This window comes from Oncorhynchus nerka, linkage group LG19 (assembly GCF_034236695.1).
Source record: "Oncorhynchus nerka isolate Pitt River linkage group LG19, Oner_Uvic_2.0, whole genome shotgun sequence".
NCBI lineage: Eukaryota > Metazoa > Chordata > Actinopteri > Salmoniformes > Salmonidae > Oncorhynchus > Oncorhynchus nerka.
This window is the reverse complement of record NC_088414.1, coordinates 9,174,180-9,197,144: the sequence shown is the minus strand read 5'-3', so window position 1 is coordinate 9,197,144 and position 22,965 is coordinate 9,174,180. Positions and strand designations below refer to the sequence as shown.

Sequence of the window (22,965 nt, the reverse complement as noted above, 5' to 3'; positions counted from 1 at the left end):
CTCAGCAGTGACTACATCCAGGGAGTTCCAGGCTGATATACTGAGGCCGTTATAGAGACACAGCATGAAGATCATCATAGACTCACTGGTACCAAACCACAGGAAGAAACAACTGATGCCTGACAGCACCATGGAGCCCCCTGAAGGACAAAACATGCTATTACACACAAGATCACAAAAACACGAGATGTCATTTGATAACACATTACAAATACACACTCTTTTTGGTAGTCATTGAAACTCTGTCTGAATTCCAAAGACATACTCTGTATGAAGTAGAATTTCAAAAACGTGTACAATTGAAACAGTCCTACCCAGCATGCTCAGGCGCCCTATCTTGTCCATGAGGAGGGCGGAGACTATGTTGCCGGGCAACACGGCGAGCGTCCCCAGGAAGTTGACAAAGTAGACCCAGTAGGCGCTGTAGTCGTCGTCGAAAGTCATCTGACAGCCCGTTTTGTTGTGATGAAATGAACTGTTGATTACCCTCGACCCAACCAGCTTAGAATCGTCAATATCTGGAGAGAAAGACATGGAGACGAACAGAGAATGAAGAGTACTAATTTGACTCCTTTCTGTGCTTTTTGTCTGGCAGGTGGATTTCGTTGCTGTGGTTGAACCCGCGGCAGGTAGCCTGGCGGGTAGGAGCGTTGGGCCAGTAACTGAATGGTTGCTGGATCGAATCCCCGAGCTGACAAGGTAAAAGTCTGACGTTCTGCCCCTGATCAAGGCAGTTAACCCACTGTCCCCTGGATGCTGTGGATGTTGATTAAGGCAGCCCCCCCGCACCTCACTGATTCAAACGGGTTGAGTCAAATGCGGAAGACACATTTCAGTTGAATGCATCCAGTTGTACAACTGACTAGGTATCCCCTTTTCATAAGGAAAGTCAGTAGGCCGGCCTATAACTCTTTTATTAACTCATGTTTGCCCCCTATCATTCACAAATGGTATCACCCTGCCTCTTTGCCTCAATAACTTCTCTTGATGAAGGGAAGGGTGAACAGGGGGTGGGAGGGGGGTCAAAAAAATGGTCCATCAGCAAAAACATCCCAGGTCTTTTAGGGATAACTACGTAACTCCCCTCGGATCGAAAAAACTATTAATACACATAAAGAGACAAAGGCAGCAAACACTCTGCCCTCGCTTTACCGCTCTCTCTTCATCTCTCACTCCCTTTACCTCTCTCTCTTTACCTCTCTCTCTTCATCTCTCACTCCCTTTACCTCTCTCTCTTTACCTCTCTCTCTTCATCTCTCACTCCCTTTACCTCTCTCTCTTTACCTCTCTCTCTTCATCTCTCACTCCCTTTACCTCTCTCTCTTTACCTCTCTCTCTTCATCTCTCACTCCCTTTACCTCTCTCTCTTTACCTCTCTCTCTTTACCTCTCTCTCTTCATCTCTCTCTCTCTTTACCTCTCTCTCTTTACCTCTCTCTCTTCATCTCTCACTCCCTTTACCTCTCTCTCTTTACCTCTCTCTCTTCATCTCTCTCTCTCTTTACCTCTCTCTCTTCATCTCTCACTCCCTTTTTCTCTCTCCCCTCTCCCTCCATTACCACACCCTCCCTCCCCCATTCCTCTCTCTTTGGTCTCTGCTCCCAGGAGGAGTGTCACTGCTAGAGGCAGTAAGACTACATTTCCCATGTGGCTTTTGCGCCAAGCTGACACGCCCAAATAGTTTTCATGTTCAGCTGTTTCTTAAAGGCTGAGGGGGAACCGTTTCTAAACCTGTGTCAGCTGAACTGCACCGTGACTGTTTACAGTCCCCCAAATTCACTACTCCCTGAGAAACACTTGGTGTCCTGGAGGTGTCGTCTGGTTCAACCGTTAGTCAGGTTCTCTTAGAATTAAATTGCACTCTACCTGAACCTTACTTCATAAGAGCTACGCAACAGTCATAACGATGATATAACATACAGTACCAGTCAGAAGTTTGGACACACCCACTCATTCAAGGGTTTTTCTTTATTTTTTTTTACAATTTTCTACTCTGTAGAATAATAGTGAATACATCAAAACTATGGAATAACAGGTGAAGCTGTGGTTGAGAGAATGCCAAGAGCGTGCAAAGCTGTCATCAAGGCAAAGGGTGGCTACTTTGAAGAATCTCAAATATAAAATATATTTTGATTTGTTGAACTCTTTTTTTTTTTGGTTACTACATGATTCCATGTGTGTCATTTCATAGTGTTGACGTCTTCACTATTATTCTACAATGTAGAAAATAGTATAAAGAAAGAAAAAACCTTGAATGAGTAGCTGTGTCCAAATGTTTGACTGGTACTGTATGTCATAAACAGCATTATAAGACAGCAAGAACTTTAGGCCAGAATGTTTCATTTGGTGACCCTCTGTCTATCAAATGGAATTGAACTTAATGCCGCAGGAGCCTATGTGTGTGTAACGATCATTGCAATGCCATTGTAGGTGGTGCACACGGCTCAGTTTCTTTGTCAAGCACAATGAACAGGAAGCAAAGAGGCAATCTCAGCAGGGGAAATTCAAAGGAAAAGCTATAACTGCCTGAACCCACTCTTCACTCTCCTCTACAACCTGCCTCTGGCACAATACAGAGGAAGAGGTGTCTGAGAGAGAGAGAGAGAGAGAGAGAGAGAGAGAGAGAGAGAGAGAGAGAGAGAGAGAGAGAGAGAGGGGCAGAAAGAGAGAGCAGAGAGAGCGAGAGAGCAGAGACAGAGAGAGTGAGAGCAGAACGAAAGAGAGAATAGAGATAGGGGTAGAGAGAGAGAGCAGAGAAATATAGAGAGAGGTGAGGAAGAGAGTTATGTGCGAAGCAAAATAGGCTTTATGAGAAGCTAGGCAGGGGGACACCTCATCTATAACATGGTTGCTGTGAGGAAGAGACGTGAGTTACATTTCAAGTAAATAACCGAGTGTGTGTGTCGACTCTCACCTGTGTTATAAAAGAAGGCTTCTACGAAGCTGCAGTTCTTGAATAATGAGCCTACTGTTGACACGTCGTCAAAGTAACAGTTCTGAAACGTGGAGTCTATGAAGGTGACGGACTTCAACTTCATGCTGATGAACCTAGCGAGCCGGATATGAGATTAGGACAGAAGGAGAGGAGGAGAGAAGAAAAACAAGAAGAAAATAGAAGAATGCAAAAACAAACAAACACTTATTTATGGTCTACACACACAAAGCCAAGGAGCTGAGGTTGTAATCAGGCAAATAAATGATTTATGATATCCTCTCCAGCAGCCAGCGGTGTGAGACCACTAACTAGGAGCCAAGCCTGGCCTATACGCTGACTCAGCCCTTTCTATCCGCGAGATAAGGAGACGTGTTGAACTGGACTGGGCTGGACTGGACTGATTAAAGACTTTACAAAACAGAGACGCAACGCAGGTCCACTGGCCAGTATTGTTGATGCACAAAAAAAAGTGCACACACACACACACACGTGCGGTGTTGAGATGAACAAAGTTAATCTCTCACGTATTACAGCTCTAATCGATTGTTTTTCCGTTCTGAGGTAACCATGGTTTCTAATGTAAGCGGTGTAGTACGTCAACACGGCCCTGTGATATTGTGTGTCGGATATATCCCAGCATGCCTGTCTCTTATCCACCCCCACAGCTACTGTACTACGATACTGCCTCTCATCTAATCTAATATACGTGTGTTGTGTCATGTTGTGTTCCAAGATAAGATACAGAGGAGAAGCATAATCCAAATATACATTGAGGTGTCTCCTCTGGCCTCTGAAAGAGGCAATGATAACCTTGCCATAGAGAGAGAGAGAGAGGAAGAGAGAGAGAGGGGGAGAGAGAGAGAGGAAGAGGCAAAGAAGGAGTGAGAGGAGAAGAGGGAGCGAGAGGGAGAGAAAGAGAGAGGGAGGGAGAAAGAGAGAGACAGAGAAGGAATGGTTAGGAGGAGGCGAGGGAGAGAGATGATGTTTTTTGTAATTTCCTGGAGGCGGTGTAGATAAAGGAACGGTGTGATGCTTACGGGGATGATGGATCACACTGCAGACATGGAAGGAGATACTTTAAGTAGCCTTTACTGAGGCTACTTTAAATATATTATCATTGGAGAAACTGGGGGTTCTGAGAGAGCCTGTTGAATGCCTGGCAATGCCTGGCATTGATGAAGACTCCGTTGATGTGTGTGTGTGTGTATGTGTGTGTGTGTGTGCGTGCGTGCGTGTGTGCATGTGTGTGTGTGTGTGTGTGTGTGTGTGTGTGTGTGTGTGTGTGTGTGCGTGCGTGCGTGTGTGCGTGTGTGTGTGTGTGTGTGTGCGTGCTGACACAGTACCTGTCGTTGACGAACACTCCGTTGGTGTGTATCTGGTTCTCCAGGGTGAAGTTAAAGGTGAAGTCTTCTATAAGTTCGTTGTTGTGAGTCTTCACTCTGGAGGCGTACTCATCAGACTGAAGGTGATGGATGACATCAGGGAACCACACTGATAGGCCGTAGTACCTGCACACAGGAAATGACATCATCGTAGCTTGTTTTGTTTCAACGTTGTTCATTTGAAAAGTAGTGCAATGTATTATTGATGCTAAGTGGTTCCTTTAGCTATACTGAACAAAAATATAAATGCAACATGTAAAGTGTTGGTCGCATGTTTCATGAGCTGAAATAAAAGATCCCAGACATTTTCCATATGCACAAAAAGCTTATTTCAGTCAGAATTTGTGCACAAATTAGTTTACATCCCAGTTAGTGAGCATTTCTCATTTGCCAAGATAACCTGACAGTTGTAGCATATCAAGAAGCTGATTAAACAGCACGATCATTACATAGGGGCACCTTGTGCTGGGGACAATAAAAGGCCCCTCTAAAATGTGCAGTTCTGTCCCACAACACAGATGCCACAGATGTCTCAAGTTTTGAGGGAGCGTGCAATTGGCATGCTGGCTGCAGGAATGTCCAACAGAGCTGTTTTAGAGAATTTGGCAGTTTATCCAACCGGCTTCCAACCGCACACCACGTGTAACCACGCCAGCCCATGACCACATCTGGCTTCTTCACTTGCGGGATTGTCTTAGTATTTTGTGTTTTCTATATTATTTGTTCAGGCCAGGGTGTGACATGGGTTTATTGTGTTGTCGTATTGGGGTTTTAGTAGGCATTGGGATTGTGGCTGAGTAGGGGTGTATAGCATAGGCTTGGCTGCCTGAGGCGGTTCTCAATCAGAGTCAGGTGATTCTCGTTGTCTCTGATTGGGAACCATATTTAGGTAGCCTGGGTTTCACTGTGTGTTTGTGGGTGATTGTTCCTGTCTTTGTGTTAGTTAGCACCAGACAGGCTGTATAGGTTTTCACGTTCCGTTTGTTGTTTTGTATATTTATTTAGTTATTTCATGTATCGTTCTATTTCATTAAAGAACATGAGTAACCACCACGCTGCATTTTGGTCCGACTCTCTTTCAACAGACGAACGCCGTTACAAGGAGGGGGGAGGTGCTGAGGAGTACTTCTGTCTTTTGTGGGGAAAAACTCATTCCGATTGGCTGGGCCTGGCTCCCCAGTGGGTGGGCCTATGCCCTCCCAGACCCACCCACGGCTGTGCCCCTGCCCAGTCATGTGAAATCCATAGATTAGGGCCTAATACGTTTATTTAAATTGACTGATTTACTTCTATGAACTGTAACTCAGTAAAATCTTGGAAATTGCTGCATGTTGCATTTATATTTTTGTTCAGTATAGATGGGCGATCACCTTTCCCTGTTAGCGTGTTAGCATTTATCACAGGGATATCAGCGAGACACCGGCTAGACCTCAGAGTCAGACACTTCATTGTGAACACACAGACTCAGCTGTGACAGACTGGGATAAGTACTGCTGAGAGAGGAGCAAGACTTCCACTTCCTCATCCAATGAACAGAGGACAATCTTACCCAAAAGACAATGTGAACCACACGATGGCCAGTTTGATGGTGTTGTCTCTGACCGGGTAGTTGAAACACTTCATGAACGTTAACCAGATCTAAACAGAGTAAATGAGAGAGATGGAAATAGGGACCAATTCATTCATCATGATGCTTTCATATCATCTGGGAATCGGACTCCTACCCCTCTGAGTTCGGTCCTGATCCTGAAGAGGACTTTGGCCACAGGGTTGGCTGAGTCTGACTGCATCTCCACCAACTCATCCAGATGCTTAGGAAGCTTTATCCTGTTCACCTACAGTACAGGGGTAGACACAGTCAATGTGTAGATAGATAGATAGATAGATAGATAGATAGATAGATAGATAGATAGATAGATAGATAGATAGATAGATAGATAGATAGATAGATAGAGAACACAATTAGACCCAACCAAATCATGAGAAAACAAAGAGATAATTACTTGACACATTGGAAAAAATTAACAAAAAAACAGAGCAAACTAGAATGCTATTTGGCCCTAAACAGAGAGTACACAGTGGCAGAATACCTGACCACTGTGACTGACCCACACTTAAGGAAAGCTTTGACTGTGTACAGACTCAGTGAGCATAGCCTTGCTATTGAGAAATGCCGCCGTAGGCAGACCTGGCTTTCAAGAGAAGACAGGCTATGTGCTCACTGCCCACAAACTGAGGTGGAAACTGAGCTGCACTTCCTAACCTCCTGCCAAATGTATAACCATATTAGAGACACATATTTCCCTCAGATTACACAGATCCACAAAGAATTTGAAAACAAAACCAATTTTGATAAACTCCCACATCTACTGGGTGAAATTCCACAGTGTGCCATCACAGCAGCAAGATGTGTGACCTGTTGCCACAAGAAAAGGGCAACCAGTGAAGAACAAACAACATTGTAAATACAACCCATATTTATGTTTATTTATTTTCCCTTTTGTACTTTAACTATTGCACATCGTTACAACACTCTATAATATGACATTTGAAATGTCTTTAGTCTTTTTAAACTTCTGTGAGTTCAATGTTTACAGTACATTTTTATTGTTTATTTCATTTTTGTTTATTTATCTACTTCACTTGCTTTGCCAATGTAAACATATGTTTCCCATGCCAATAAAGCTATTGAATTGAGAGAAAGACAGAGAGTGAGAGAGAGAGAGAGACAGACAGACAGACAGACAGACAGACAGACAGACAGACAGACAGACAGACAGACAGACAGACAGACAGACAGACAGACAGACAGACAGACAGACAGACAGACAGACAGACAGACAGACAGACGAGTGCGAGAGGTACTGTATACTCACAGTAAAGACTTTCTCTGGTTCTCCGCGGGCCCTCATGTTGGTGTCATGGATCTGTTTCAGCACCATCCAGGCCTCGTCATGTTTACCCATCTATACACAGAGAGGAGGGTTACGCACACGCACACATGCACACGCACACACGCACACACACACACACACACACACACACACACACACACACACACTCCTTACCTCTAGGAAAAACCGTGGGCTCTCAGGTATGAAGGTGAGTGCTACGACAGCACACACACAGGGCAGAGCACACACCACCACAAACACTCTCCAACTGTGGAACTGGTAAGCCGAGCCCATACTGAAACTCCAACCTGCACACACAAACAGAAACCCCCAATCAGATACAAGCAAAATTAGCACAGAAATACAAATCCCATGCCTAATATAATGTATTTTTGTAAAAAGTATGAAGGTCTGAAAATCTAGTGCCTCCAAGCACCCTTAAATCATCAACCTGTTTCATTATTGTCTCTTATGAGGAAACACACACTTATATTTTCCACATGAGATGCAGCATGTTGATGGTAATGAGAATGACTGGAGGCTGAAGAACACCATATGGTGAAGAGAACGGGAGAGAAGGAGAGGGAGAGAAGGAGAGAGAGAGACAAAGCGTTGGTTTCAATTCTTATTGGAGGCATTCAGTGAGACTAATTGATACAGCTCTCTGAGGACAGCTAGGCAAGGACTCAGGTAACAGCCTCAGTTAGCAACCACTGCACACACTACCTTCTCTCTCTCTCTCTCTCTCTCTCTCTCTCTCTTCTTCTCTGTACCTATTATTATCTTACTTATAGGAAGGAATGTAGGCCGACAGTACATAAAGTATATCTTCAGCATCCCCTGAACAGAATGTAAATAAAGACACACAGCAAGCAGACAGTTGGTGATTTTACAGTCAGTGTATGGGTGGTATGCTGGCTTGCCCCTAGGGTGGAGGGAGAAAGCCACAGAGCTGTCATAGAATAGAATAGAATAGAATACATAAAAATATAATCAATGTATTACATTAAAAAACTAAATCAATCCATGGATTCTATTTCTATGGTTATGTCAGGGAGATTCTAGAAGTGTAAGGGGGAGTTATGGTGATGTCACAGTATTGTAAACCAAATCCACAAACAGCATTGTAAACCAAATCATGTCTGTTGTGTGTGTGTGTGTGTGTGTGTGTGTGTGTGTGTGTGTGTGTGTGTGTGTGTGTGTGTGTGTGTGTGTGTGTGTGTACTCTACCAGTACAAATCTCATTAGGAGAATTATAATGGACTGGAGGGTATGGCTGACTGACTCACACACACATATGCACACGTACAGGCACCCGCGAGCACACACACACAACAAGATTTATTGAGCTACGCTATGCAGAATAATGCAATGTCACACCACACACACATACACACCTGCAGTATCCTTGGTCTCAGCGCATTGCCCACGACCAATGTTAAATCACTGAGCAAATTTCAGGTCTACTGAGCGCAAACTTGAACGTCGTAAAAATTCTGTGCAACTTCCAGCGCTGTGAACATTGTGAACACTGTGAACACTGTGGACACTGTGAACACTGTGAACACTGTGGCACTGTGGCTGTACCCGCTTTAAGTTATTATTATTATTAGTCATTTCTTTACCTCCTTTTTCTCCCCAATTTCGATCTTGTCTCATCGCTGCAACTCCCCGGCGGGCTCTGGAGGTGAAGTTCGGATCATACGTCCCCCGAAACATGACCCGCCAAACTGCGCTTCTTAACACCCGCATGCTTAACCCTGAAAGCCAGCTGCACCAATGTGTCGGAAGAAACACCGTTCAACTGACAACCGAGGTCAGCCTGCAGACGCCCGGCCCACCACAAGGAGTCGCTAGAGCGCGATGAGCCAAGTAAAGCACGACCGGCCAAAACCCGGATGACACTGGGCCAATTGTGTGCCGCACTATGGGACTCCCGATCACGTCCGGTTGTGACACTCCCTGGGATCGAATCCAGGTCTGTAGAAACGCCTCTAGCACTGCGATGCAGTGCCTTAGATTGCTGCGCCACTTGGGAGGCCCTTCAGTTAGTTTTAACAGTGGTCAGGTAGGCTACTGTGGCTATTTGATCATAATGTAGACCTGTACCAGAGTGGCCTACCATCAAAAACAATGGAGAAAATGCATTTTATCGTGGAAATAGTTGTTCTATCATTTAGCCTACAGTAGCAGCCAATGTGTAGTGTTCAATGAAGGTCTACATTCCATGAGACTTTGAAAAAACATGCAGGGCTTGACATTAACCTGTTTCTCCACTTGTCCTTAAGATAAGGAGGTGACTGAAATGTTATTGTTTTGTTTGACGCAAGAAACCACTTTACAAAACAAAAAAATGCATCATTATTCCCATAGCATTATAACAGATAATCAGGCAAATTATGCTACCCTCTGCCTACTGGCTAATTAGCTTTTTCAAGCCTGTCTCAAAACACAATATCAAAACAAACAAAAAAGCTCTTTAGATGACTATCTTTTCATGTCTAGAAATGCAGACAAATTGTGCTCTTGTAGGAAGCAATCCCTCCCCCATTGCTGACTCCAACTGATCTATAACTGGTCTAATAACTCACTAACTAGCAAAGGATATGACTCTCGTTTTGATCTCAAAACCAGCGCATCTACTCACAACCGCTCATAGTATAAACACAGTCCAGTTCAAAGTAAATGGCACAGATCCATTTATGGCAATGGTCTATTTGCATATAGGCCAACTGCAGCTCTGATTGGTTATGGCGCACTGGTCTGTGTGGAGTAAGGGCGTGAGTCGTGCCTGTCAATGCAATATAATCCTACTCTGACGTGTTCTGCCTACATCAAAATCTCTTGCATAGTTTGTTTTGTTTCGGTATGATGCATTGAAAGTGGCTAATATTGCATTGATTCGATCACAATTCCCACAGTAAAGGGAAAAGTTGATAGTGTTAACTAATGAGGAAAATGTTACATTTAGTAATCAAAAAAGTATTAAACAAATAAAAATATATTTTAGATTTTAGATTTTTCAAAATAGCCACCATTTGCCTTGATGACAGCTTTGCACTCTCTTGGCATTCTCTCAACCAGCTTCACCTGGAATGCTTTTCCAACAGTCTTGACTTGAAGGAGTTCCCACATATGCTGAGCTTTGTTGGCTGCTTTTCCTTCACTCTGCGGTCCAACTCATCCCAAACCATCTCAATAGGTTTGAGGTCGGATGATTGTGGAGACCAGGTCATCTGATGCAGCACTCTATCACTCTCATTATTGGTCAAATAGCCCTTACACAGCCTGGATGTGTGTTGGGTCATTGTCCTGTTGAAAAACAAATAATAGTCCCACTAAGCGCAAACCAGATGGGATGGCGTATCGCTGCAGAATGCTGTGGTAGCCATTCTGGTTACGTGTGCCTTGAATTCTAAATAAATCACAGAGTGTGTCAACAGCAAAGCGTCATCACACCTCCTCCTCCATGCTTCACGGTGGGAACCACACATGCAGTGATCATCCGTTCACCTATTCTGCATCTCACAAAGACATGGCGGTTGGATCCAATAATCTCAAATTTGGACCCAACAGATCAAAGGACAGATTTTCATCGGTCTAATGTCCATTGCTTGTGGTTCTTGGCCCAAACAATTAGCTTTTTCTTATTGGTGTCCTTTAGTAGTGGTTTCTTTAAAGCAGTTCGACCATGGGGTCCTGATTCACGCAGTGTTCTCTGAACAGTTGATGTTGAGATGTGTCTGTTACTTTATTTAGGCTGCGATTTCTGAGGCTGGTAACTCTAATGAACTTATCCTCTGCAGCAGAGGTGACTCTGGGTCTTCCTGTCCTTTCCTGTGGCGGTCCTCATGAGAGCCAGTTTCATCATAGTGATTGATGGTTTTTGCGACCCCACTTGTTTCGGATTGACTGACCTTCATGTCTTAAAGTAATGATGGACTGTCATTTCTCTTTGCTTATTTGAGCTGTTCTGTTCCATAATCTGGAGTCTTTTACCAAATAGGGCTATTGTCTGTGTTCCACCCCTACCTTGTCACAACCCAACTGATTGGCTCAACCGCATAAAGAAGGAAAGAAATTCCACAAATGAACTCTTAATAAGGCACACCTGTTAATTGAAATGCATTCCATGAAACTGATTGAGAGAATGCCAAGAGTGTGCAAAGCTGTCATCCAGAAAAATTGTGGCTACTTTGAAGAATCTCAAATATAAAATATATTTGGACTTGTTTAACACTTTTTTGGTTACTACATGATTCCATATGTGTTATTCCATAGTTTTGATGTTTTCACTATTATTCTACAATGTAGAAAATAGTACAAATAAAGAAAAACCCTTGAATAAGTAGGTGTGTCCAATCTTTTGACTGATATTGTATATTTTTGTATTAGTATTTCACTGTTAGACATTTACTGTACAGCTGGAGCTAGAAACACAAGCATTTCGCTGTATCTGCTTTAAAGGAGTAGTTCACTATTTTACATCTTGATGTTAGAAGGTTCCTCGCCCTGAAAGTAGTCTACAGGCCAGGAGAAACTGTAATCCATTGTTCAGTTCAAGGGCTTAACTTTGTGTTGGATTTTGGGGGGGATTAGGGTCAATGGGTTTCCATTGTCAACACCGCTCTAGGGGGACACGGCGGTACAGTATGCAGTCGGATCTCCCATGCCCCACATGGGAGATAAAAAAAACATTAAAAAGCTGTGAAATTGTTATATACTACAATCACAACGGAAACACCAATATTTTTCTATATTACTTTAAACTGTGTTCTTACTTTTAACAGTTCAGAAAGTCACCACCACAACCCTTATTTAACTACATTTACATGTCAAAAACTATTATTCTATTTATGTACCCATCATTACGCTTGGCTAGTACATGGTCGTGAATAACTCATTTCTTATACCCAATTAACTTAAAAGGAGTCGAGGGAATCTGAGTCCACAAACTTCTTTACTTGGTTACACAATTTAATTGCAGTGTTAATTCATAAAATAATTCAGTGATAGTCAAACTACACTACATGACCAAAAATATGTGGACACCTGCTCGTCAAACATCTCATTCTAAAATCATGGGCATTCATATGGAGTGTCCTCCCTTTGCTGCTCTAACAGCTTCCTCTCTCCACTCCATTCAGCCACAAGAGCATTAGTGAGGTCGGGCACTGATGCTGGGCGATTAGGCCTTTGGCTCGCAGTCAGTGTCCCAATTCATCCCAAAGGTTTTTGATGGGGTTGAGGCCAGGGCTCTGCGCAGGCCAGTCAAGTTCTTCCACACAGATCTCGCCAAACAATTTCTGTATGGACCTCGCTTTGTGCACGGGGGCAATGTCATGCTGAAACAGAAAAGGGCCTCCCCCAAATTATTGCCACAAAGCGCACACCTCCCACCACTAATGTCCAGTCCCTAGTTAACAAAGTCGACAAAATTAGGGCAAGAGTTGCTTTCCAAAGATCCGGGATTGTAACATAACATTGCACAGACCATACAAACGCTCCACACCGCGTGGCCGCGGCCACCCTAATCTGGTGGTCCCAGCGCGCACGACCCACGTGGAGTTCCAGGTCTCCGGTAGCCTCTGGAACTGCCGATCTGCGGCCAACAAGGCAGAGTTCATCTCAGCCTATGCCTCCCTCCAGTCCCTCGACTTCTTGGCACTGACGGAAACATGGATCACCACAGATAACACTGCTACTCCTACTGCTCTCTCTTCGTCCGCCCACGTGTTCTCGCACACCCCGAGAGCTTCTGGTCAGCGGGGTGGTGGCACCGGGATCCTCATCTCTCCCAAGTGGTCATTCTCTCTTTCTCCCCTTACCCATCTGTCTATCGCCTCCTTTGAATTCCATGCTGTCACAGTTACCAGCCCTTTCAAGCTTAACATCCTTATCATTTATCGCCCTCCAGGTTCCCTCGGAGAGTTCATCAATGAGCTTGATGCCTTGATAAGCTCCTTTCCTGAGGACGGCTCACCTCTCACAGTTCTGGGCGACTTTAACCTCCCCACGTCTACCTTTGACTCATTCCTCTCTGCCTCCTTCTTTCCACTCCTCTCCTCTTTTGACCTCTCCCTCTCACCTTCCCCCTACTCACAAGGCAGGCAATACGCTCGACCTCATCTTTACTAGATGCTGTTCTTCCACTAACCTCATTGCAACTCCCTCCAAGTCTCCGACCACTACCTTGTATCCTTTTCCCTCTCGCTCTCATCCAACACTTCCCACACTGCCCCTACTCGGATGGTATCGCGCCATCCCAACCTTCGCTCTCTCTCCCCCCGCTACTCTCTCCTCTTCCATCCTATCATCTCTTCCCTCTGCTCAAACCTTCTCCAACCTATCTCCTGATTCTGCCTCCTCAACCCTCCTCTCCTCCCTTTCTGCATCCTTTGACTCTCTATGTCCCCTATCCTCCAGGCCGGCTCGGTCCTCCCCTCCCGCTCCGTGGCTCGACGACTCATTGCGAGCTCACAGAACAGGGCTCCGGGCAGCCGAGCGGAAATGGAGGAAAACTCGCCTCCCTGCGGACCTGGCATCCTTTCACTCCCTCCTCTCTACATTTTCCTCTTCTGTCGCTGCTGCTAAAGCCACTTTCTACCACTCTAAATTCCAAGCATCTGCCTCTAACCCTAGGAAGCTCTTTGCCACCTTCTCCTCCCTCCTGAATCCCCCTCCCCCTCCTCCCTCTCTGCAGATGACTTCGTCAACCATTTTGAAAAGAAGGTCGACGACATCCGATCCTCGTTTGCTAAGTCAAACGACACCGCTGGTTCTGCTCACACTGCCCTACCCTGTGCTCTGACCTCTTTCTCCCTCTCTCTCCAGATGAAATCTCGCGTCTTGTGACGGCCGGCCGCCCAACAACCTGCCCGCTTGACCCTATCCCCTCCTCTCTTCTCCAGACCATTTCCGGAGACCTTCTCCCTTACCTCACCTCGCTCATCAACTCATCCCTGACCGCTGGCTACGTCCCTTCCGTCTTCAAGAGAGCGAGAGTTGCAACCCTTCTGAAAAAACCTACACTCGATCCCTCCGATGTCAACAACTACAGACCAGTATCCCTTCTTTCTTTTCTCTCCAAAACGCTTGAACGTGCCGTCCTTGGCCAGCTCTCCCGCTATCTCTCTCAGAATGACCTTCTTGATCCAAATCAGTCAGGTTTCAAGACTAGTCATTCAACTGAGACTGCTCTTCTCTGTATCACGGAGGCGCTCCGCACTGCTAAAGCTAACTCTCTCTCCTCTGCTCTCATCCTTCTAGACCTATCGGCTGCCTTCGATACTGTGAACCATCAGATCCTCCTCTCCACCCTCTCCGAGTTGGGCATCTCCGGCGCGGCCCACGCTTGGATTGCGTCCTACCTGACAGGTCGCTCCTACCAGGTGGCGTGGCGAGAATCCGTCTCCTCACCACGTGCTCTCACCACTGGTGTCCCCAGGGCTCTGTTCTAGGCCCTCTCCTATTCTCGCTATACACCAAGTCACTTGGCTCTGTCATAACCTCACATGGTCTCTCCTATCATTGCTATGCAGACGACACACAATTAATCTTCTCCTTTCCCCCTTCTGATGACCAGGTGGCGAATCGCATCTCTGCATGTCTGGCAGACATATCAGTGTGGATGACGGATCACCACCTCAAGCTGAACCTCGGCAAGACGGAGCTGCTCTTCCTCCCGGGGAAGGACTGCCCGTTCCATGATCTCGCCATCACGGTTGACAACTCCACTGTGTCCTCCTCCCAGAGCGCTAAGAACCTTGGCGTGATCCTGGACAACACCCTGTCGTTCTCAACTAACATCAAGGCGGTGGCCCGTTCCTGTAGGTTCATGCTCTACAACATCCGCAGAGTACGACCCTGCCTCACACAGGAAGCGGCGCAGGTCCTAATCCAGGCACTTGTCATCTCCCGTCTGGATTACTGCAACTCGCTGTTGGCTGGGCTCCCTGCCTGTGCCATTAAACCCCTACAACTCATCCAGAACGCCGCAGCCCGTCTGGTGTTCAACCTTCCCAAGTTCTCTCACGTCACCCCGCTCCTCCGCTCTCTCCACTGGCTTCCAGTTGAAGCTCGCATCCGCTACAAGACCATGGTGCTTGCCTACGGAGCTGTGAGGGGAACGGCACCTCAGTACCTCCAGGCTCTGATCAGGCCCTACACCCAAACAAGGGCACTGCGTTCATCCACCTCTGGCCTGCTCGCCTCCCTACCACTGAGGAAGTACAGTTCCCGCTCAGCCCAGTCAAAACTGTTCGCTGCTCTGGCCCCCCAATGGTGGAACAAACTCCCTCACGACGCCAGGACAGCGGAGTCAATCACCACCTTCCGGAGACACCTGAAACCCCACCTCTTTAAGGAATACCTAGGATAGGATAAAGTAATCCTTCTCCCCCCTTAAAAGATTTAGATGCACTATTGTAAAGTGGCTGCTCCACTGGATGTCATAAGGTGAATGCACCAATTTGTAAGTCGCTCTGGATAAGAGCGTCTGCTAAATGACTTAAATGTAAATGTAAATGTAATGAAACATGGCCGAATACAAACAGTGTAGTTATTCCCTCCGTAAGGCAATCAAATGAAACCAAATTAAATCAGAATGTAGGCAACAACATTTGGTATAGCACGTGGGTTAGAGTCATCAAAGATGAGGAGTTGAACTGATAGTTCCAATCATGTGTGCAACTTAAATTGCTTTGCAACATGCTTTACCAGACTGCCTTATAACTCAAATTCCAAATTCTCACCTGATGACCTGTTATTCCTCTCCCTGTGCCTCAGCATGGGCCCTGACCCCCCTGTACTGTCAGTAAAGAGGAGGAATTGAACTGATAGGGCTTTATAACTCAAAATTCTCACTTGATAACCTGTTCATCCTCTCCCTGCTTCAACATGGACGGTGCTCTCTCTCTCTCTATCTCTCTCACTCACTATATTGCTCTCTCTCACTCACTTTGAACCCAGCCATAATCATATGATCAACTATGATCTACTGCTGCTTATCTGAAACTGCAATTGAAAAGGCAAAGGGGAAGCTCCAGATACTGTGCTGGCTTTGGTCAAAGATTTTGTATTACCAACCCAAGATAGACCACAGCCTGTCATTTCCAACGGGAGCAAATGAATCACAGTGGGCAGAACAAGCAAAGAGGTGGGCAGAGCCAAACACGAGCTAGCGAGATCATATTGCCACATTCTAGCATGTAATCGCGTTTTTTTTGTCTTTGGAACACCTACTCTGTGATGTACATACGTGCAATAACCCAATTCGCCCTTGCACTCTTTCTAAAAAAAATCTAAAATGTATTGAGATCAAATGTTTCATAGATGAGAAAATTTGCAGAATGTCGGGCAAAATCCATCTCGCTCCACCTTCTTCCACCGCTGGCCACTGGGATTCCTCTCATCACCAAATTTGGTGATGAGTGGAAATACTGGCCGGATGCTTCAGATTTATACATCCAGTGAAACATCTGGCTCATTCTTCTATCTGTGCTTTGGAGCTAGCTTAGCTAGCTAATGTTAGCCTAGCAAAAATAGCCAACTTAGCATTGGGTCACTCGGTATAAAACAATTTTTTGCACAATCTTATCTCATCAGCAGTAGTTTGCTAGTTAAACAACAACATAGGAATACATTTATGAAATGTTCATGAACTTTTACTCGTTTGAAACTCTCAAAACATTTATACATTGGAGCGCTCATGAATATAGCTGCGCTACCTCTCCTCAGCAAACACCACAAAGAGAGAGAGAGAGAGTAGTGCTGTTGAACTGTTACTGCAGACCAAAGCAATACATTGGGCAGGCTGCCTCCTCATAAAATTAGAAACTGAGTCACTGTGGTGCAAAGCCACATAAAGCCATTAGCTGCCTGGCACTTTACAGTGGGGATGTTTTTCCAATCAAACTCATCATATTATATTATTGGGGGAGTTAAATGGACCTGTTTCTAATATTGGGGAGCGGGGAGTTTCAGTTTTTCTTTAAACAGCCATGACAAACTTCAGCTAACTTTAGCCACCGCTAGCTAAAAATCTATGGAAGTGATGGGTACATGTAAAAAAAAATATTTATATTTTTAAAAACGGCTAAATCACCTTTAGGTATCATCAAACCAAATATGGAGTTGACTTCAGGTGGTTTGGAAATGATATATTTTTTAAGATAACATGCCCACCGTCACTTTAGAGAAAAGTGACCCATGGATTACAGTTTCTCCTTGCTCATAAACTACCTCCAGGGTCAGGAACCATCTAACATCATGTTGTAAAATAGTGAACTACTCCTTTAACATCTGCTAATCTGTGTACATGACAAATAAACCCTGATTAGATTTGCAATTTGAGTGTAGAGTATACAGTAACCACAGACATGCACAGCTCCTCACAGACACACTTCACATACAAAACATTACGGCTGTGAGGTTACGCCACGCCCCTCAACTTAATTCAGAAAACACACACACACTGAGGTTTTCCAGGAAGAGGAGTCCTGCAGCCTCTGACCAGCAGCAGTCAATGAAGAGTCCACTGCGGCAGAACCTATGACACACACACGGCTGCTTCACACACACACACACACACACACACACACACACACACACACACACACACACACACACACACACACACACACACACACACACAGCTGCTTCACACAGAGAGACACAGGTGTTAACGGTGTGTGGTGCGTGTGTGTGAAGACATGTCGTGTGTTTTATGTCGAGTGCTTTCTTATCTTCTGCACTCAACAGTCTTTTATAGTAAATCAATGACTTCACTGATAATTCTACACCTGCCTACACCCACACTACATTGCATACACCACCATGCATTCACCACACCTCTTCAATCACCCCCCCCCCCCTTCGTCTCTATCCTTCATTTGCTCTCCCTTTCTCTCTCTTCACCAGTCTTTCTTTTTCCTGTTCACGTTCTCCCTCGTCCCTTCTCTCTCTCTCTCTCCCCCTGTCTCTCCCACTCTGCTTTTCTTTATCGATCACCCTCTGTCCCTCCCTCCCTCGCTTTGCTTTTCCTTATCGATCACCCTCTGTCCCTCCCTCCCTCCCTCGCTCTGCTTTTCTTTATCGATCACCCTCTGTCCCTCCCTCCCTCGCTCTGCTTTTCTTTATCGATCACCCTCTGTCCCTCCCTCCCTCGCTCTGCTTTTCTTTATCGATCACCCTCTGTCCCTCCCTCCCTCGCTCTGCTTTTCCTTATCGATCACCCTCTGTCCCTCCCCTCCCTCGCTCTGCTTTTCTTTATCGATCACCCTCTGTCCCTCCCTCCCTCGCTCTGCTTTTCTTTATCGATCACCCTCTGTCCCTCCCTCCCTCGCTCTGCTTTTCCTTATCGATCACCCTCTGTCCCTCCCTCCCTCCCTCGCTCTGCTTTTCTTTATCGATCACCCTCTGTCCCTCCCTCCCTCGCTCTGCTTTTCTTTATCGATCACCCTCTGTCCCTCCCTCCCTCGCTCTGCTTTTCCTTATCGATCACCCTCTGTCCCTCCCACCCTCCCTCGCTCTGCTTTTCTTTATCGATCACCCTCTGTCCCTCCCTCCCTCGCTCTGCTTTTCTTTATCGATCACCCTCTGTCCCTCCCTCCCTCGCTCTGCTTTTCTTTATCGATCTCCCTCTGTCCCTCCCTCCCTCGCTCTGTTCTTCTTTATCGATCTCCCTCTGTCCCTCCCTCCCTCGCTCTGCTTTTCCTTATCGATCACCCTCTGTCCCTCCCCTCCCTCGCTCTGTTCTTCTTTATCGATCACCCTCTGTCCCTCCCTCCCTCGCTCTGCTTTTCTTTATCGATCTCCCTCTGTCCCTCCCTCCCTCGCTCTGCTTTTCCTTATCATCACCTCTGTCCCTCCCTCCCTCGCTCTGCTTTTCCTTATCGATCTCCCTCTGTCCCTCCCTCCCTCGCTCTGCTTTTCCTTATCGATCTCCCTCTGTCCCTCCCTCCCTCGCTCTGTTCTTCTTTATCGATCACCCTCTGTCCCTCCCCTCCCTCGCTCTGTTTTTCCTTATCGATCTCCCTCTGTCCCTCCCTCCCTCGCTCTGCTTTTCCTTATCGATCACCCTCTGTCCCTCCCCTCCCTCGCTCTGTTTTTCCTTATCGATCTCCCTCTGTCCCTCCCTCCCTCGCTCTGCTTTTCCTTATCGATCACCCTCTGTCCCTCCCCTCCCTCGCTCTGTTTTTCCTTATCCTCCCTCTGTCCCTCCCTCCTCGCTTTTTCCTTATCGATCTCCCTCTGTCCCTCCCTCCCTCGCTCTGTTTTTCCTTATCGATCTCCCTCTGTCCCTCCCTCCCTCGCTCTGTTCTTCTTTATCGATCACCCTCTGTCCCTCCCTCCCTCGCTCTGCTTTTCCTTATCGATCTCCCTCTGTCCCTCCCCTCCCTCGCTCTGTTTTTCTTTATCGATCACCCTCTGTCCCTCCCTCCCTCCTCTGCTTTTCCTTATCGATCTCCCTCTGTCCCTCCCTCCCTCGCTCTGCTTTTCTTATCGATCACCCTCTGTCCCTCCCTCCCTCCTCCTTATCGTTTTTTCTTTATCTCCCTCTGCTTTCACTCTGTTTTTCTTTATCGATCACCCTCTGTCCCTCCCTCCCCTCGCTCTGTTCTTCTTTATCGATCACCCTCTGTCCCTCCCTCCCTCGCTCTGCTTTTCCTTATCCCTCTGTCTCCCTGTCCCTCCTCTGTTTTCCTTATCGATCTCCCTCTGTCCCTCCCTCCCTGCTCTGTTCTTCTTTATCGATCACCCTCTGTCCCTCCCTCCCTCGCTCTGCTTTTCCTTATCGATCTCCCTCTGTCCCTCCCTCCCTCGCTCTGTTTTTCCTTATCGATCTCCCTCTGTCCCTCCCTCCCTCGCTCTGTTCTTCTTTATCGATCACCCTCTGTCCCTCCCTCCCTCGCTCTGCTTTTCCTTATCGATCACCCTCTGTCCCTCCCCTCCCTCGCTCTGTTTTTCTTTATCGATCTCCCTCTGTCCCTCCCTCCCTCGCTCTGTTCTTCTTTATCGATCTCCCTCTGTCCCTCCCTCCCTCGCTCTGCTTTTCCTTATCGATCACCCTCTGTCCCTCCCTCCCTCGCTCTGCTTTTCCTTATTGATCACCCTCTGTCCCTCCCTCCCTCGCTCTGCTTTTCCTTATCGATCACCCTCTGTCCCTCCCTCCCTTTCTGCTTTTCCTTATCGATCTCCCTCTGTCCCTCCTCCTTCTTTATCGATCTCCCTCTGTCCCTCCCTCCCTCGCTCTGCTTTTCTTTATCGATCACCCTCTGTCCCTCCCTCCCTGTCTGCTTTTCTCCTGTCCCTCCCCTCCCTCGCTCTGTTTTCTTTATCGATCTCCCTCTGTCCCTCCCTCCCTCGCTCTGCTTTTCCTTATCGATCTCCCTCTGTCCCTCCCTCCCTCGCTCTGCTTTTCCTTATCGATCACCCTCTGTCCCTCCCTCCCTCGCTGCTTTTCCTTATCGATCTCCCTCTGTCCCTCCCTCCCTCGCTCTGTTCTTCTTTATCGATCTCCCTCTGTCCCTCCCTCCCTCGCTCTGTTCTTCTTTATCGATCACCCTCTGTCCCTCCCTCCCTCGCTCTGTTCTTCTTTATCGATCACCCTCTGTCCCTCCCTCCCTCGCTGCTTTTCCTTATCGATCTCCCTCTGTCCCTCCCTCCCTCGCTCTGTTCTTCTTTATCGATCACCCTCTGTCCTTCCCTCCTTCGCTCTGCTTTTCTTTATCGATCACCCTCTGTCCTTCCCTCCTTCGCTCTGCTTTTCCTTCACCCTTTAACCTGTTGCTTCTACCCGGGACGCTTGCGTCCCAACTAGAGCTCTGGAAATGCAAATGCGCTACGCTAAATGCTAATAGTATTAGTTAAAACTCAAAAGTTCATTAAAATACACATGCAGGGTATCGAATTAAAGCTACACTCGTTGTGAATCCAGGCAACAAGTCAGATTTTTAAAATGCTTTTCGGCGAAAGCATGAGAAGCTATTATCTGATAGCATGCAACACCCCAAAAGACCCACAGGGGACGTAAACAAAATAATTAGCATTTCGGCGTTACACAAACCGCACAATAAAATAGAAAACATTCATTACCTTTCACCATCTTCTTTGTTGGCACTCCTAGATGTCCCATAAACACTATTTGGGTCTTTATTTCGATTAAATCGGTCCATATAAAGCCTAGATATCGTTATATGTAGACTGTGTGATAAACAAAAAAACATCGTTTCAAAACGTAACGTCATTTTTAAAATTCAAAAAGTCGACGATAAACTTTCACAAAACACTTCGAAATACGTTTGTAATGCAACTTTAGGTATTAGTAAACGTTAATAAGCGATAAAATTCATCAGGAGGCGATGTAAAGATCATTAGCTGTCCGTCTGGAAAAATGTCCGGCTAGAAACTCAACGAAAATATCCGGTCCTGACCGGATTAGATACTGATGTCCTGTATGTGTTTGACCAAGAAAAAACTCGAAGGGAAATGACAAGACTCTAGACACCCTGTGGAAGCTGTAGGTACTGCAACCTCAGTCAATTAATTGTGGTTCACGTTTATCAATGGGTTCAAGTAGCGCATGGATATATTTTCCCATTTTCAGTGATCAGTTTTTCCTGTGCTTTTCGATGTAAATGCCGTTCTGGTAAAGCCACAGCAGTGATTTAACCAGTTTTTTAAACGTCTGAGTGTTTTCTATCCACACAGACTAAGCAAATGCATATACTATATTCCTGGCATGAGTAGCAGGGCGCTGAAATGTTGCGCGATTTTTAACAGAATGTTCAAAAAAGTAGAGGGTCGACTGAAGAGGTTAAATATCCCTGACACCGCCCACATAAATCATCTTCACTTATCCACTTCTCCTTCCCTCTTGCTTGTTCTTTCCTTCCTTTTCCTCTTTTCATTCCTCTCCATCTCTCCTTCTCTTTTCTAACTGTTGGCCCTCTCTCCTCTATTCTGTCCTTTCTTTCTCTAATCCCCTCTCGTTCTCTCTTTCTTCCCTCTTCTCTCGCTTTGGTTGTTGTTAAATATACTTGTTAAGGATACGGGTTGCAGCCCGTTCAGGCCTAAGTTGCTAATGTCAATCACGTGACAAATGTAACTTGCCGTAGAACGGTTATTATTGGAGAACTAAGTGAGTCACTCAGATAATCCTGCACCTGATAGGAGGACAGGGCTGTCAGTCACTCACCGTAGTGTGGTATGATGAGCCAGGCCATGGCCGAGGCGTAGATCCCTCCTATCATCCAGAACATGCAGAGCCAGCTCAGGTGCTCTCCTCTCTTCTCCCTCGCCAGGAACTCAGCAAAGTAGGGGAACACGATGGGCACAGCCCCACCAATCCTGCACGAGGACATGGGAGATATAGTCAGCACTATTTGGACAAATTAATTGCAAAACATAGGGTCCATTTTTGGAGTGCCCCTTTTGTCCATTTTGTCTGGTCATTGGTGTTGTATGTGTGTTTGTGTGAGCAGTTCAGGAAACATGGCTGCTCTCATCTAACGCAATGGGACTGAGCCTGGAGAGAGAAACAGAAAGACAGAACAAGAGAAATAAAGAGTTAGAGAGAGCAATAGAGAGAGAGCAGTAGAGAGAGAGCAATAGAGAGAGAGCAATAGAGAGAGCAATAGAGAGAGAGAGCAATAGAGAGAGAGCAATAGAGAGAGAGAGCAACAGACAGACAGACAGACAGACAAACAGACAGACAGACAGACAGACAGACAGACAGACAGACAGACAGACAG

At 46.2% G+C, this 22,965-nt stretch overlaps 1 pseudogene; it reads right to left on the bottom strand.

The window, feature by feature from the left end:
• The window catches only part of LOC115123411 (synaptic vesicle glycoprotein 2C-like), a 72,500-nt pseudogene that overhangs the window by 1,473 nt on the left and 48,062 nt on the right, over positions 1–22,965 (bottom strand).